Here is a 15,425-nt window from a genome sequence, read left to right as displayed (position 1 = left end):
GTTTTGCTGCATGAGTTGTTTACAAACACTGCAGCTCTGCTTTGGAAACTTTTCTCCATGTCGTTTCATAAAATAAAGGCAAGAATCCCTGTAACCATCAGTATTTGTAACACTTGTACATCGCCTGTGTCAGAGATGCTGAGGGCTGTGGGGGTAGCACCCACTGCAGCACCCCCAACCTGCTGGTTGCGTGGGCAAGGGGAAAGGGCTAACAGCTTTAGCTATTTAGCTGAATTTGTCTCAGCCCCACCACCCATCTCTGCAGGTGCTGGGAATGGGTGGGTCTGGGTCTGCATAAAGCAGATCTCTCTCTTCTCCTGTGCAAGGAAGGGTTGGGAAGGAAAAATGCTTTCAGAAAAAGCTAGAAGAGATGCTATGCTATTTAGGAGAGAGAGTCGTGCTTTAGGAAAGGCTCTGTCTTGTAAGGGGCTTCTGGTCTAACCTGTAAAAGCTGAGAGGTAAGAGTGGATGCAGGCAACTGGGAGGCTGATGTTGCTGTGATCCACAGGGCAGACTCTCAGGCTGGGGCTGAAGGATGGGGTGCAGGGCTAGGGCAGGATGCTGTGCTTCTTGTCTGCTCCACAGGAGAGAACGGAGAAGGACCTGTAGTGGGGAAACACAATCTACCCCCTCCTGTTCCTGAAATTAGTTCTTGCAGATGTGGGTGGTCTCCTACCACATATTCCTGACTTGAGCAACTTTGAACCTTTGGGGGGAAAAATATAAAAATAAAAAATAGCCATTCATCTTTAAATATTACCTTGCCTCACTGTAGCTGCTGAGAAGCAACGGTGGGATGCAGCAATGACAAAGAAAGGACCAGAGGAAGGTGAAGCAGTGCTGTCCCACTGAAGGAGAAAATGCTGCAGTCGGATGAATGCATTGGGCAGAGCACTCCCAGAGCAGCTGCAGAGGCACTTCTCCCCTGGGCAGCACACTGCTTTGCTCCTGTTTTGGGCTTTAAAGGCTTTGTCTGTCAGCATGTCCCAAAGAAGTGGGCATCTCTGTGCTGGCAACAGACTGGGAAAAATTTTTCCAGGGATGCACAGGTGATGTCTCTAAAATAAACGAGTAGGGAGCGCTCATGGGAAGTAGACACAGGGAATACAATGTTATCAGCCTCTCCTTTCAAATGTTACACACCGTCTTGACTGATTTTGTCCTGAGGTTGATGTCAACCTCACAGTCCTTGGGAAAGAGTGCTGTTAGCTGCAATGTCTGCTGTAGCTGCATTGCTCCAGAGCAGCCTAGCTGCTTCTGGGAGCCTCAACTACTGCCCTCCAGCCCCAGACTCTGTAGGCTATTTGCTTATGTAAGGACACCTAGTTGGCCAAATGGATATGCTTCTTTAAAGCTCCTGGGGAAAACATGCCATGTGATTTGTGTTTGTAATCATAAGGGCAGAGAGGAATAGGTTAAGAATGGGGAGTCTATCAAGGGGCAGCAAAATGCCTTATTTCCCAGGAGATTGCTAAATAATGTCTGATCTGTCCGGGTTGCTCCACACACGTAACCGGGAGGATGTGTCCTGCATCTTCCCCCTCTCCTCCCTCAAAAAACCCGCTGTTCTCTGAGATAGAGCCCCAGCTTGTCTCCGGCTCAGCCCCGCACGAGCCTCTCTTGCTGGAGGAAGTTATATCACCCTCGAGGAATTGCTTGGCGAATGTGATGCAATGAAGGTATGTGCTGCTTGCAATCATCTTTGGAGGCAAGCCAATGTCCCCCCGCACTATCAAAGGCTCTCTGTCAGGCTCCTCTGCCTTTTGCCTTATCGCGGGTCAGGAGGGCATGATGTAATTCAGGCAGCAGAGCAGGAGCCATGGAAAAATCCAGCAATTCAATAATCCCTTCGTCTCTTTGCCAACAGGCGGTGGTTCCAGGCAAAGAGCTTCCCAGGGCCATGTGGATGGTTTGGTTATTGGACAAGCGACCAAAAATAGCTGCCCCCTTATTGCTTGTAAGTGTGAAGGTCACTGAAACGGGGTGAGCCCCATGCGAGGACTGTGGAGGGAAATGCAGCCCTGGGTTTCCCCAGGTCGGTGTGTGCTGTCATCTGTCTTGGGTTTGGCTTGAAATGTTGTCACCTGGAAGGATGGGCATGCAGCAAGTGCTATCCCAGATGCAGTGTGATTTGTTGCATCCATGGGAACCTGCCTGCTTTCCACTCCTCTGCAGGTGTTTGAAGGCCCACAATAAACAAGGTTTTCCATTGCAAAGGGAAGTGGTGAAATTAATTAAAGAAAGACCTGAAAATGTGGCAAAGACATTGTCCATGGTGCCAGAAGGCTGCACGCTGACTCCCCTCCCTTGTGCCTTGGCCTAATAAAAGCTTTATTTTGGCTTGCAAGAATCTTACAGACTTGAAGCACACCAGTGAATGCCACGGTACACCATAAAAGGTGGCCAGTGTCTTGACCACTGGGAGGATGGCTTTTTGGGGCGAAATCTGACACAGCTTCTGGTCACCTCTGAGCATCTCCTACTCTTGTGAGTGCTGGGCTGACATTCCCAGGGAACTCTGCACCAGTGCTTGTCCTCTGAGGCTTCCTGCCTCAAATCCCCTTTCATCTGATCCCCTCCCTGATGCCTTTCCCCCCCACACACACTTGTCACCACTTCTCCCAGCTCTGGGGACATCTGCTTTGCCCATGTCCTGTAGAAACGCTGAGGGGAGGGAGAGCTCGTTGGGAGAAATGTCATAGTTCTTGCTGCCTTTAAACAATAAGTTCTGGAAACATCTGAAACAGACATAATTCTCCTTTTCAAGAGCCCTATCTGAGCAGCTCCCCAAATGCTTGGCTCTAGCTTCAAAGTTGGCGTTTAGCTATAAATAAATAGCATTTCATTAAAAAGAAAAAGGAGAGAAATTAGCCAAAAAAACTTATACAAGCAGAAGCTTAACCAATGCCAGATAATGGGGCAATATGGATTTTTATTTTTATCCACATGGATCCATGTGCTCTTTATCTCCCACTGTAATTTATCCTTATAAATTAGGTTCATGATATTAAAATAACATTATAGCCTTTACCTACCACAGAGAAAGGCAGTGGAGTTTCATCAAGTGCTTTGAGATCCTTTAGATGAAAGGGACAATGACCTTGACCAAACAGCCTATCGCTAATAGCTAAATGCATGCAAGCGCTTTGCTGAGTAGGGAGGACGTGTTTAAAGATGAACCTTAATCAGCACTTAATTGGCAGATTTGTACCCATTAGGCTGATGCTGGGTAAGGAGAGCTCACAGTTACTGCTAATGTCTGTCCTGAAGCTGAGTTTCATTCTCCCCTCCAGTATAACCATAATGTCATCTCAGCATCTAATGGTGTGATCCCTCCTTCACCCCACACCTATGAGGGTGGCACCTTTGCTTGCACACCAGTGTGCCCCAAAGCTTGTTCCTATCCCAGGCACAAGGGTTGCACACGGTTTTAATGCCCATCCAGGGTCTTAATATTCATCCAGGATCTTAAAATACTACAGTGTCATGGAAAACATTATATTAAGCCCCATGATGTCCTCAAAAGATTCTCCAGCCTCCATGGCTGAGAATTCTCCTTGCCAGCCACCTGAGGCCCAGCCCTGGGGGACGAGGTGTCCCTCCTGCTCAAACTGGTCTGGATGCCTAGTGATTTCTTCAGGATTTGTAAGCAGAAAACTTGTAGTTGAGCCAGGATACACAGAAACCAATGTTGCATGGTCAGAAAAAAGCACAGGGGTTGTAAGGTCAGGCTCTCAAAGCTTTGAATGGCCATCTCCAAGCCCAACTCTGCCACTCAAAATTCCTCCTTCCATTAGGCTTTTTTGGGAATTTGCTCTGTGTACAAGTTTAATTTTCTGCTGCTTTATCCAAAATTTCCTCAAGCCTTAACATTCCCCCAAATCTTTGACATAAAGGGGTATTTGTTTCTATTTGCCCTGCGGACCCACTTGTTAGGGGTTTTCTCCTCTCAATCATCCTTGTATAGTCTTCATCTGAGATGCAGCTTTGACTCTTTTACCCATTGATGACATGAATTCAGCCTCAAAAATAAAATAGGTGTTTTGCTGACGGAGTTACACTGCCCAGTGTTTCACCCTATTAATTTCAATAGAGGAGATGCACACCTTTTGGTATAAATCCACCCACCTTCTTGTTGGAGTTGTGTTTTTCCATGGCTGCGCACGATGCAGGGAGGCAGGAGATCCTGTGTTTTACCCTTCCCATCTGCAGATAGCGGTGTATCACTGCACAGGGCCACGTGAGCCTCCTGTTTCCAGCTTGGCTCTGATCTCCTCCAAGCCTGCGGAAGCCAGGAGGATTTTAACCTGGTCCAGATGCCCATGTGAAATACATCCACCACTTTCTCCCATGTAGGCTCCTGGGGAAGGAGTTAAGTCATTCCTAACTGCAAACACAGCTCAGGCTATTAATATCTGAACTGCAAAGATGTGAGTAATACCCTCTAGAAGTTGAGCTCTTTGCAAGGCAGCACATCAGCAATGCTTGTTCTTGCTGTCTAAAACAAATGTCCTCTGTACCTTTCTTCCTCTCATTTACCAAAATTTATTTATTTCTTTGTTTGTTTATTTACTGGAAAGACTGAATATGGACTCTGTGGTGGTGCAATGTGTGAAGCTGTTTTATTTATTTGTTTATTTATTTTTACTGGAAAGACTGAATATGGACTCTGTGGTGTGATGCGTGAAGCTGCACCATCATTAGCCAAACGATGTATGAAAGAAGAGCCCCAGCGGAAGAGCATCGCTAGACAGTGGGGATTTCCAGTGACTCATATCTAGTACCAGAAATGCTTTAAGATGTTGAGGAAAAGGCAGCCAAAATGTGCCAGGGTGTTTTTTTTACCTGCATTCACCTGCTTGTCAGACATCATTTGCAGCTTGGCGTAGATTTTGGTTTTTCTTTGAAAAAAGTGCTTTTTCTTCAAGTGCACCACAGACTCAACTGCAAAACTGCTGGGAGCTGCCAAGTAGCCAAAAGAAACTCCTGAAACCAGAGGCTCAGTCAGAAGTTTGCCTCTCCACAAGACATGCCCCAAAGAAAAATCAGGATGGTTAGGTATAACCCCCCGCCCAAAAAAAAAAAAAAAAAAAAAAAAAAACAGGCTGAAATGGTCAAAGAAATATTCTGCATTCCCTCCTCTGCACAGCAAGCATTCTTCATTTTCACTTAACCCCCACTGTTCAGCAAAGCAATCATGTTTTCTTTACCAGAAAAATAGTTCCCTCAATTTAATTTAATTAGAGCTGCCTTTGACCGTGGCCTTCAGACCTGGGAGATAAGTGCCACATGCCATGTGTCACTCCTAAGCCCAGTGGCTCACTGCCTCCTCGGGGACGCTGCAGTCCATGCAGGACAGATACGAGATTAGTGCCTGAGAATGCCTTGTCCAGCCCGAGTGCATGGAGATAAGAGAGAAAAATATGTCTGTGCTGGGTATCTGTCTGCTTTCCTCTGCTGCTGGAGCTAATAATGTGATTTTTGCTGGACGGCAGTCTGTCAGCGCCACCTCTTGGTTCATGGCCCGTGGGCAACCCCATCACAGTACCATGAACATCCCCATCCCAGAACCATCCCCATCCCCATCCCAACACTGCAAACATCCCAGCACCACCAACATCCCAGCATCAACCCCATCCCAGCACCACCACCGTCCCCATCCCAGCAACATGAACATCCCCTTTCCAGAACCACCTCCATCCCCTTCCCAGCACCACCAACATCCCAGCACAACCACTATCCCCATCCCATCAAAACCCCTCCCAGCACCACAACCATCCCAGCACCATGAACATCCCCATCCCAGCACCCATCCCCATCCCACCACCACAGTCATACCCATCCTACTGCTGTGAGCATCCTGCACACACTTCCCACCTCCCTTCACAGCGTGGCTTCCCCTGAGGGTTCAGGCTCAGGGTACGATAATATACCTGAGGTCTGCAAAGCATTAAAGCGAGGATATTGTCAGATATATGAGCTCATCGTGGAAGCAGGCCAGACACATTTGTTACCGGGAGAGGAACTACTTCTTGCCCTGACCCACTTCTAACTTACTTTGTCTTTATTGTTATCTATCAGCACCTTCCCTACTCATTTGGAATAGTTTGCTTAATTCCTTTCCTTGACCTCCTTCTCCCCTGTATCCTCAGCAGCTGCTGTAGGGCCTGGCATGTCAGGGAGAAAGGGAAATTTTTCTCAAAAGAGTTTGTTCTCTCTTGATGTTCACTGACCAGGAGAGCACGGAGAAATAGTGGTTGTTTCCGGGTGAATTAGTTCTCCTTGTCATCGGTGAGGATTTTGGAAAAGGCTGAAGATCTCTCTCTCTCTCTCTTTTTTTTTTTTTTCCCCTTCTTGATGCTTTGAAGGAAAATACCCTTTGAAAATTGAGGCCAGGCTGCTGTAGGAAATCGGAAAGGTCTTGGCATGGTGAGGCTCTGCCTGGTATCATTTCCAGGTAGGATTGAGCAAACTGGCTTGGGTGCATAGACCTCAAAAGACAGCTGGGTTGATCTCTTGCTGGCATCTTACCCTTTAGCTTGTCAAGGCGTTTTCTTCTCCTCCCCACATTCATGGGGGTTTTTCTCCCCCTGGATGCTCTATGGACATCCCACAGACTTTGAGGAGGAAGAAAGTGCAAGTTTGCTTCTTTCAAAAGCAAAAGAGGGGCTTGCATCTCTTTAGCACATGAAATCATTTTTACAAGAAACTTTCTATCCCTCAGACATCCCTATAATTGCTCAGCCATGAAGCAGAGAGTTTCCAAAAGGAGAGGTTTTACTTGTGCAGAGAACTGGAAACTCCTTCCCTTAATGAAAACCTTTCTTCTTTCCTTTGGTTTCCTCTGAAATTTGAACTGTGAAATGCTGAGATTTGGAAGATGGATCTTTCCTTGCAGGTGGGAGGAGGATGCAACCCCCTCCAAGTGACAGATATCCATGCTTGTGCAGCTGTGGAGAAAAACATCAAGAAAGAAAAAGCATGGAAAAAAAAAAAATCCATGCTGGGAGAGGCACAGAATCTTCTCAATTTACCCCCAAATATATTAGTGCATTGAGAAGAGTTAGAAACCTCTCCAGGTCTGTGTGCCACAGCTGATGGAAAGAAGCACTATTTTCCTCCATGGAGTCAAGGAAAGAGTCAGAAAACAGCAGACAAAAGCAAGTGCTCAGAGATATGAAAATATTACAAAGATGGCTATGGGATGCTGTACTGACTCAGATTTTACAAGTCACCTCTATATTTTTGGAGGTTTCATTTCTACTTTATTCTTTCCCCCTTCCTTCCCTCCTGCCTTCTGTATTTTCTAATTTTAACGGGGACTGAGCATGCTAAAGGGAGGAAAGGGGAAAGGGCAAAAAGCCAGTAGGGGTGCAGAGGTTAATTTTCTAATGAATTTGGCTAATGGGAAAGAAGTCTTGGAGAAGATCGCTCAATGGCAATTTAAAGGCAATTTCAAAAGCCAATTAAAGCATTTTCCATCTCTTTCACCCGTGACTCTTTTAAATGCTTTTCTGAACTCTGCTTGCTTGAGTTTGGCTTTCATGGCAGGAAAACAGACTAAAACCAGAGATGTCTCCTGCAAAGCGAGGCTGTGCCCACTGCTGCAGCAACTTTTTGGCATTGCTGCTGCCTGCTGTGTTTGGCTGCAGCGCCTCCAGCCACCAGCTCCCACCCAGGGCAACACCAAAATAACCAAATAAATTAAATTTGCTGTAAAGAACAATGAAGAACAGAAACCCTCTTTTCCTTTTGTAGCCATTCCACGTCCTGGTTATAAGAGTTACAAGGTCTTAAAAGCCAGACTCAGATGACTTAAGTCCCCAAAATACTTGCTGACTTGGGGTTTTGAAGACTCTACACTTTATTCTTTGAGCTAGGAAATGAACCATAAACTCACTCATGTGCAGACAGAAGCACACACAAGTATTCCATGATATATTCATATATATAAATATATAATGGGTAGCTCAGGGCAGCTGCCTGCCACTTTCTGTTTTGCTCACTTGCCTGGTGGTAAAATTGTGAGTGTCTGAGGATGTGTGTGGGTCTGGTAGCTGCAGGGGCTCTGCAGCCATCTGCACATCCCAGGCTGGAGCTGCTAATCCTGCCTGGCTCTGTCATGCATGTGCAAGCATTTGAGTCACCCAAATCCTAGTTAGTTCAGCCATACCCCAGTCTGTATAACCCACAGAGGCCATAATTGCTTCTAGAGGGCTGATGGATTTGTTTGAGCCACCAAGGCCTCCTAGGTGGGTCTCCTGGTGCTGAAAAGCCACCTGCGGAGGCAAATTCCCATTTTGGTCCCCCAGGTGACCTTGCACAGCTCCCTTAGCATCACTCTGCCCTGTGAATCTGAGCCCCTCTGCTCTCCGGGTGCCTTACAGGTGGCTTCAGAGAGGTTATGGCTTTATATAGACATCTATGATTACTAGGTTAACAAGCATCTGAGCTCAAATTAACAAACACCATAATCCAGTATAGAAAGAAAAACACTTTTCCTGGGACTTTTCTTTTTTTTTTAAGTACTCACCAAAATGCTTCTCTGGCAGGTATTAAACTCCTGTGCAAGGCAAGTGTTGGTGCTGAAGTATTTTTGGCAAATCTTGTTGGATTTGAAACCCTGCGCACTGTTTCATTCTTTCCTCTTGGAAAGAGGAACAGGTCCAAAACAGAGCGGTTGAGCAGCTGCCTTCAGTAGTTTTGACAGTTAATGTTTTTGACAGGGCAAAGCCATCTGGGTTAAAGAACACAGAGAATCTGCAGACAGAAGTGAAGGGAAAAGAGTTTGGAGCAGAGGGTTAGGCTTTTGTAAAGCAGTACCTGAGGTGAGCTGTGGGATCCAGCTTGCTGGAGTGAGCTGTTGGAGCAAGGGATCTTCTCCAGGGTTGAAAAGCTCCAGGCCAGCTCCCGGGGGTGATTTGCATTAAGTACTGAAAAAAAAAAAAAAAAAAGATGCTCAACAAGGTGCAGAAGGCTGTGGAGCGGATGGAGCATCCCTCGAGGAATATAGCGGCTTGGAGTGCAAAGGTTAAAAGCAAAAAGCAGAGGGCGAGGGTTCATATCAGGATGTGCATAAAGCAATACTTTGTACTTTGCATTCCCAAAACTGTCAGATTTTGAAAGCTAGGAACTGTTAATATCATGCTTTTGGATGGCCTCGTATTATTTTATCTCACAGCTCATGGCTTGAGCCCAGGACCTGTCTCTGGGTGGCAGCTCGTGGTTTGCAGAGCTGAGATACGGAGCTCTGCTTCCTGGTGGTTTCAGCTGAGTGGTGTGTAACTGGGGGAATCCTCTTGAATACAGACTAGCAAAAAGTTCTGGCTTAATTAACGGGAAGATAAATGAGCAAGCTGCTTTGAACCAGCTGGAGACACAGCCCTGTGTGTTACTAAGTCAGCACTTTCTCCTGAACTTCTATTTTAGGCTTTTTGGGTTCTGCCATGGCACCAACAGTTGCTTTTGTTGTTTTCCAGTGACAAAGACAGCACATATCCATGGGGTCAGGTTCAAAAAGTGAGAGTAAAGGATTGTGGAAGGAAAAAAAAACAATGGAGACGGAAGGACCTGCAGGGCCTGAGCCCAGCGCTGACCTGGAGCACGTAGATAACCTTTTCTTTGCTTAATTTAGACCAAGCGTAGGTGTATTCCGGGGGGAATATTTGGATCCATGCTTACAAATAATGATGTAAAAGGAAGTGCCGGCATGGTGAAAATGGATCAGGAAAGAATTAATTGGCCAATAGAGGTGTTCGGAGCATAGACTTTGCAGTCTGTTCCTGTTCCTCCTTGCACTGGAGTGTAGCCAGGGCAGCCCCTGGGCTGTGCGGGGAGCAGCGACTGGAGATCAGGCACCCCATCGCACCCAGGGCCAGACCCACCCAGCTGCTCTCACCATTTTTCCATCCAGATTATGTTTAGCCTCCAGCAAGCACCAGTAGAAATAATGTGAGCTTTACATAGAGAATCATGGCTTTGTCCTCAAAAAGTGTGAAACACCCAAGCTTGGTACATGCCCCTGCTGGATCGGGGCACAGCAGCAGCATGCTGGAGGACGCGTGCAGGAATAAGTCCTGGAGAATTGCTGCTTCTAAAGTGATCCTTTATTTGTTGGCTGCTTGATGCAGTGCTGACCTCAGAGCGCTAATAATACTGATGGGCTCTGGAGGCTTTTTAGCATGTGCATTTTAATGTAATGAACTTTGGCATCTAAAATGTTTTTCCCCTTTTCGCTTCTCCTTGGGGCTCGAAAACAATGGGGTCAGCTCAGACTTGGAGCAAACGGACAAAGACAACACTCACTTTAATGCGCAGAATTATATCATCAGCGGCCAGAGGTCACATCCTGCTGTCTTTTTAAAGATAACTCCAGCCCCTCGCTGTTTCCCTGCTCCCTTATAAACCTGGCTCGACCCATACCCTGTAGCAGCAAGAACACACAGCCCAACATCTTGGATTAGTTACGAGTGTCTCAGATGCGCTCCAACTCATATTTCATATCATTCCCCCAGCCATAAGATTTGAGTTTGTCACATTTACTGGAGACTAAAGCACAAACATGTTTTATTCATTATCTGTCCTCGTCTCCGCAACAAACACCTGCAAAACATTTCGGCTCTAGACCAGAACAACGAGGCTTCATTAGGCATGACACTTTCTCCCTGGCTTGGATGACGAAAGTACATTTTATCCCTGCACTTCTAGGCTGTGAAATTGCCTGGAGATCATCACCTTGTACAAACGCAGACTCCGGAGACCTCTCAGCTGAGGTGGGGAAAAAGGGATCGAGGTGATTACGCAGCCCCGATCACCGTGATCTGAGGGGGCGTTTGGACAGCACCAAGTTATTTTAACCTTGTAACATCCCAAAGAAAGCACAATCCTGCTTCGTCAACAGGGAAAAATGCCACACAGAGGAGCAAAACTTTTGCACGTTGTTATAGAGGGGATTTGAAAGCTGTCTGGAGCAGAGAGCCCCTATTGTTATTTTTATTTTAACCAGCAGATGATATCAGAGCAGCAGTTCAAAGCTCCTTGCCCACCACAGCCTGAGCCATTCCTCTTCGCCGGCTCCTCTCTCTAGGCCAATGAATATTTATTGGATGCAAAACAGAAAAGCTTCACCAGGAGAGGCAGAGAAGCTGTTTTTCTTGCAAAATTCACCAGCCCAGTGCTCGGGGTGAGCCTTGCAGATAAGGGAACGAGGTCCACAGCCTTCCTCTGAACCAGGCACAGCCTGATGTTGGTCAGTGCAGAGCAGAGTGTGCTCCCTGGACCATGAGCATCACACCTCTGCATTTTGGCTATTTTTTCCCCCACCGATTCACCCACCTACATCCCACATCTCTCCTTGCCAGCTTTCCCTGGGGACTGAATGGCTGCCAGCAGTGTGGTTCCCAAGCAGTCCCAAGCCATTGGGTTTTATTCCTTTACATGGATTGCATTTAACGCTGCATTGCTCTCTGCTTGCTGCCCCGCACATCTGTTCCCCAGGAGGCTTTGTTATGTTGCTTTCCCTTTAATTATCTTCATAAACGTACAGTTTTTCTCTCCTCGCCTTCCCTCTTTCATTTCCAAAGTCTTTAATCACTTGTTTTCCTCCCATCTCTTCTTGATTTTTCTGACATGTGCAATAAAAATGCCAGTAAAATATTCATGAAGATGCACTGATCTAGGATCTCTGAGATCCTGCCGATGAGATGCGTATTGCCATGTAATTAAAAGATACCGTCAATAAAGCAAGATATTGTGACAAGCTAATGGCCTCCTGCTATTTGAGGGAGGCCAGGGAGATGCCAAATCTGATTTTGCATTTAGCATTACAGCAGTTGCTGGTTAAAGCCATCAAAGCAAGCAGCAGGCAAGGACACCCCCGTGCAACATCGGTTCGCAGCAGAGTAGAGGCACGTATTTAGTCAGTGCTAAATGCAGAAGCAACCTTTGAATTATCAATATTTCACGTTTGGGGCTAAAATCATGAAATAACATCCCAAGGACTGCTACATTTCACAGTCAAAGGCATATAGCAATGTGTTTTAATGGGGGTGCAAGGGCCAGGCTGTGCTGATGCTTGTGGCACCTGCAGCTTCCCATCTCAGGGACTTTCATGGTGTTTTTATGAACACCCATTTCTTTCTTCATTTTCAGCCCTCTGCCTAGCAATCTCTTCAATGGCTGTCATTTCTTGCAGTGGTAAAGGCAAGGATAAAGGAGAGAAAAATATTGAATAGTCTCTTTAAAATAGGTTGCAATATTTGTCACATTATTTGTTTAGCATCTGGCTCTGGATGGAAGGTGCCCTTAATGCAGAATCCATTTTCCTGTGCAGTTTCAGAGTGGGAAAGCATCATTCCAGAGAACAAGGTGTCCAAACCACCTTTACATTTTTTCTAACACTGCCAAGAAAGCTGTAGATGAGATCCTGGCTGAGGGAAGGCAGGCAAAGGAATTTCACCCAGGCACCAGCTGGGAGGAAGGATTTCCAAACACAACATGCCAAGAGGGACCAAAGGACAAGCAGGACACATCTCTTCTTCCCCTGTCCCTGAGCGAGCATAGCATAGCATGCAGTGTGCTGGAAGTAGGTGAATTTTTGAGCAGGCAAGGGGGGGGGGAAACAGCCTTTCATCCTTCGCCTGCCTTCCTCATTACTAACCTGTCTGCACACAATCGGCTTTTTCATTGTGCAGCTCGAATGGTGTTTTGCCAGGCTAAATATCAGCCCAGCAGCCCAGCCTCTGATTAGACGTGTCCCTGGGGGCATCACTGAGTTTTGCTTTTAACCCCTCTTCACTCCCTGCCCTTCCCTCCGCATCCCTGGTGAGGCCTCCCTACCCTTTCCTGTTATTGTCCTGCCTGCCGCTGATAAGATTAAATACGTGCCCTTCAAAAAAAAAAAAAAAGACCTTTTTTTCCCCTGTACCTTATTGTTCTTCAAAGAGATGGGGAAGACAAGATCCTGCTCCTAACTCCTGCTAAGAAAAGTCCGTGATCTATGAGGCTGAATAAATAACCCTGAGTCCCTGCGGTGCATGCGAACAGTGTTCACCTTGGTAATTGAAATGCGTTCATGGAGAGACCTTGGTTTTTGCCTCCCTAATTCAATGCCAGGGTTATGAGGGACTTTTTTCTTTCTTTCTTCCCCCACTGAAAAGCAAACTCTCTGTCCACAGGCAGCCTGCTAACTGCTTGCCCTGCAAAACTCTTTGATTCTGATGATGCCGAAGGTTTATAATGACTCGGGGGGGTTATATATGCCTTGTGCTCTTTGCTTGAAGCTGTGTCTGGAAAATGCAGAACTACCGTGGAGTTGCTTTGCATTTTTGCTAAACACATCTCTGACAGTGTTGGCTGGACTGCTTGGATGGAGGTACAAATTTATTTATAGGGCTGTTTTATGTGGGCTTCTGCTGACATGATAGCATAGCTGTGGCAGGTAAAATAAGTACATTTATAAATATATAAATACGTATGTTTTTCACCCTAAAATGCTGAAAAGATGAAGCAGGTGTAGGTTGGGGTCCAGCAAATTCTGGACCTTTTCCAAAATCCCAATTCTGTCATGGAGAAGCCCAAATCATGGTGAGCTCCTGGATGTGTGCTGCTGTTGGAGTGTTTTGTGTCCTATCTTGTGTGTACTACAGAGCCACCCCCACATGTAACATTGTCACTTCACACATCCCCCAAAATCCATTTGATGAGCGGTTCTACTCTCCAACATGCCCTCTGTGCCAGCAGGGAGTGGTGCTGGAAACTTTTCCACTGTTCCCGTTCCCAAATGCGAGCCTTAGGGTGTGGTGTGGAAAAATGTCCCAATGCCAAGGGCCCTGGTGTGCCAAGGGCCAGATCCGCTGCTGGTGTCTGTTGGCATGACTTGACTCGTGCCCCTGCTTTGATGAGCAGGGCCAGCAGTGTTGGGCTGCTCTGGGGAAAGAGGTCAGGATCCGACCCTCCTGGTTCCCCCAAGTCACTCCCAAAGCCCCTGGTGTCCCCAGGGATGGCACTTGGAGCACAGAGCTATTTGGTTTTTAGCCTGGGCAGGTTCAGTTAGGGTAGCGCTGGAGAAATTGGTGCTATTTCACCCCCCTAAAATGACATTCAACAGATACAGTAAGTCAACCTATCCAGAACAGGCTGTATAGGATATATTAACTCTGCACACTTTGCAAAATACTTAGAAACCGAAGCAATATGCATGGGGTTCGCAGAAATTGAGCCGATGACCTTAAAACCTCCTTTCCTTTCCCATCTTTTGCCTTACTTTCAGCAGCTGGAGGCGCAGTGAAGCTGCTTTGGCCTCCTCCTGCCTCTCCGTTTGAGCAGCAACCAAATGCTCTCAGCCAAGACCTGCAGTGGGTCCCACAAGTCTCCACAGGGGCTTGGAGCATCCCCACCTATTACGCCCTGGGATGGCAGGCAATAATTCACCCCCCAAAACACCTTGCCTAACAGATCCTCGGCTGCTGAATGCAGATCTGAAGAGGCAGCCTGGCGCGCTGTGCTAGAAAACCAATTGGAAATTATAAGTGCTAGCCCACAGGGAAATCCAGCATTTATTTCATCCTTGCAGTGGGGAAGGGGGAAAATACTGCCATCAAGACTGGAAAACTCCTGTGCTATCCACTGCCCATCTGAATCAGGGTAAATTTTACAAGGGAAGTTTCCTTTCTGCTGCAACAAAGGGTACAACCACCACTTCTTGCCTCTGTGTTAAAATACCCCATTCCCCAATTAACCCATCTCTCCCCCAACCCATAGGTAAAAAAGATTACTGCGTAGCCAACATCTAATACTCCCCAGAGCGTGTCCAGAGCTTGACAGCCTTCAATAGGTTAATTTTTCAAAGCGGTAAGCTGATATTTCTGCATAAAATGCACATCTGCAGGGTAAATGCTATTAAGTGTCGGTGAATTATGGTCCCAGAGTACAGATCACTTGAGCCTTAATGCTACAAGCACCTTAATGTTTTTTTGAATGAAGTTTCTGCTAATTGCTTCCATATGATCGCTTTTTCTCTTTTTATTCCCCTCCTTAAGTTTTTGTCCCACCACATACAACGTTACAAATAACGGGCTGTGAAATTATGCCTTGTTGGTTAACACGGGATTAATGCCCACTCATGGATGTTTTTTTGCATGGGGTTTTTGGCACATGGATATTGGTGAAATTATCCTCAGAGGTTAGGGATTGCTCCAAAACCCAAGCTGAAGGAGGTTGAAACACAGAAAAAGCAAATCTTTGCCTTGCAAATATGCCACAATAGCGTGATGGAAGCTCCACCTTGGTGCCCTGCATTTTTTTTTTTTTGGGCAGGAGCCCACCTTTAGCCTCTTTTGGTGCCTTCCAGCTCCATTTTTCTCAGTTCAGGACTCAAAGGTGGCCTTTTTCCCCATGGTAATAACATGCTCTCTGCCTGGATCTGC

General features: G+C 46.5%; 1 long non-coding RNA gene across 1 annotated transcript; it reads left to right on the top strand.

Annotated features, from left to right (window-relative positions):
• Positions 1-334: 334 nt before the first annotated feature.
• On the top strand, positions 335-2,216 carry LOC106017131 (uncharacterized). The gene is made up of 3 exons (XR_001190377.5): positions 335-458; positions 1,580-1,679; positions 1,868-2,216. It is a non-coding gene; the product is annotated as an uncharacterized lncRNA (long non-coding RNA).
• The last annotated feature ends 13,209 nt before the right edge of the window (positions 2,217-15,425 follow it).

Source organism: Anas platyrhynchos, chromosome 25 (genome assembly GCF_047663525.1).
Source record: "Anas platyrhynchos isolate ZD024472 breed Pekin duck chromosome 25, IASCAAS_PekinDuck_T2T, whole genome shotgun sequence".
NCBI lineage: Eukaryota > Metazoa > Chordata > Aves > Anseriformes > Anatidae > Anas > Anas platyrhynchos.
The sequence above is the reverse complement of the archived record's forward strand: the minus strand, read 5'-3'. Positions and strand labels throughout refer to the sequence as shown.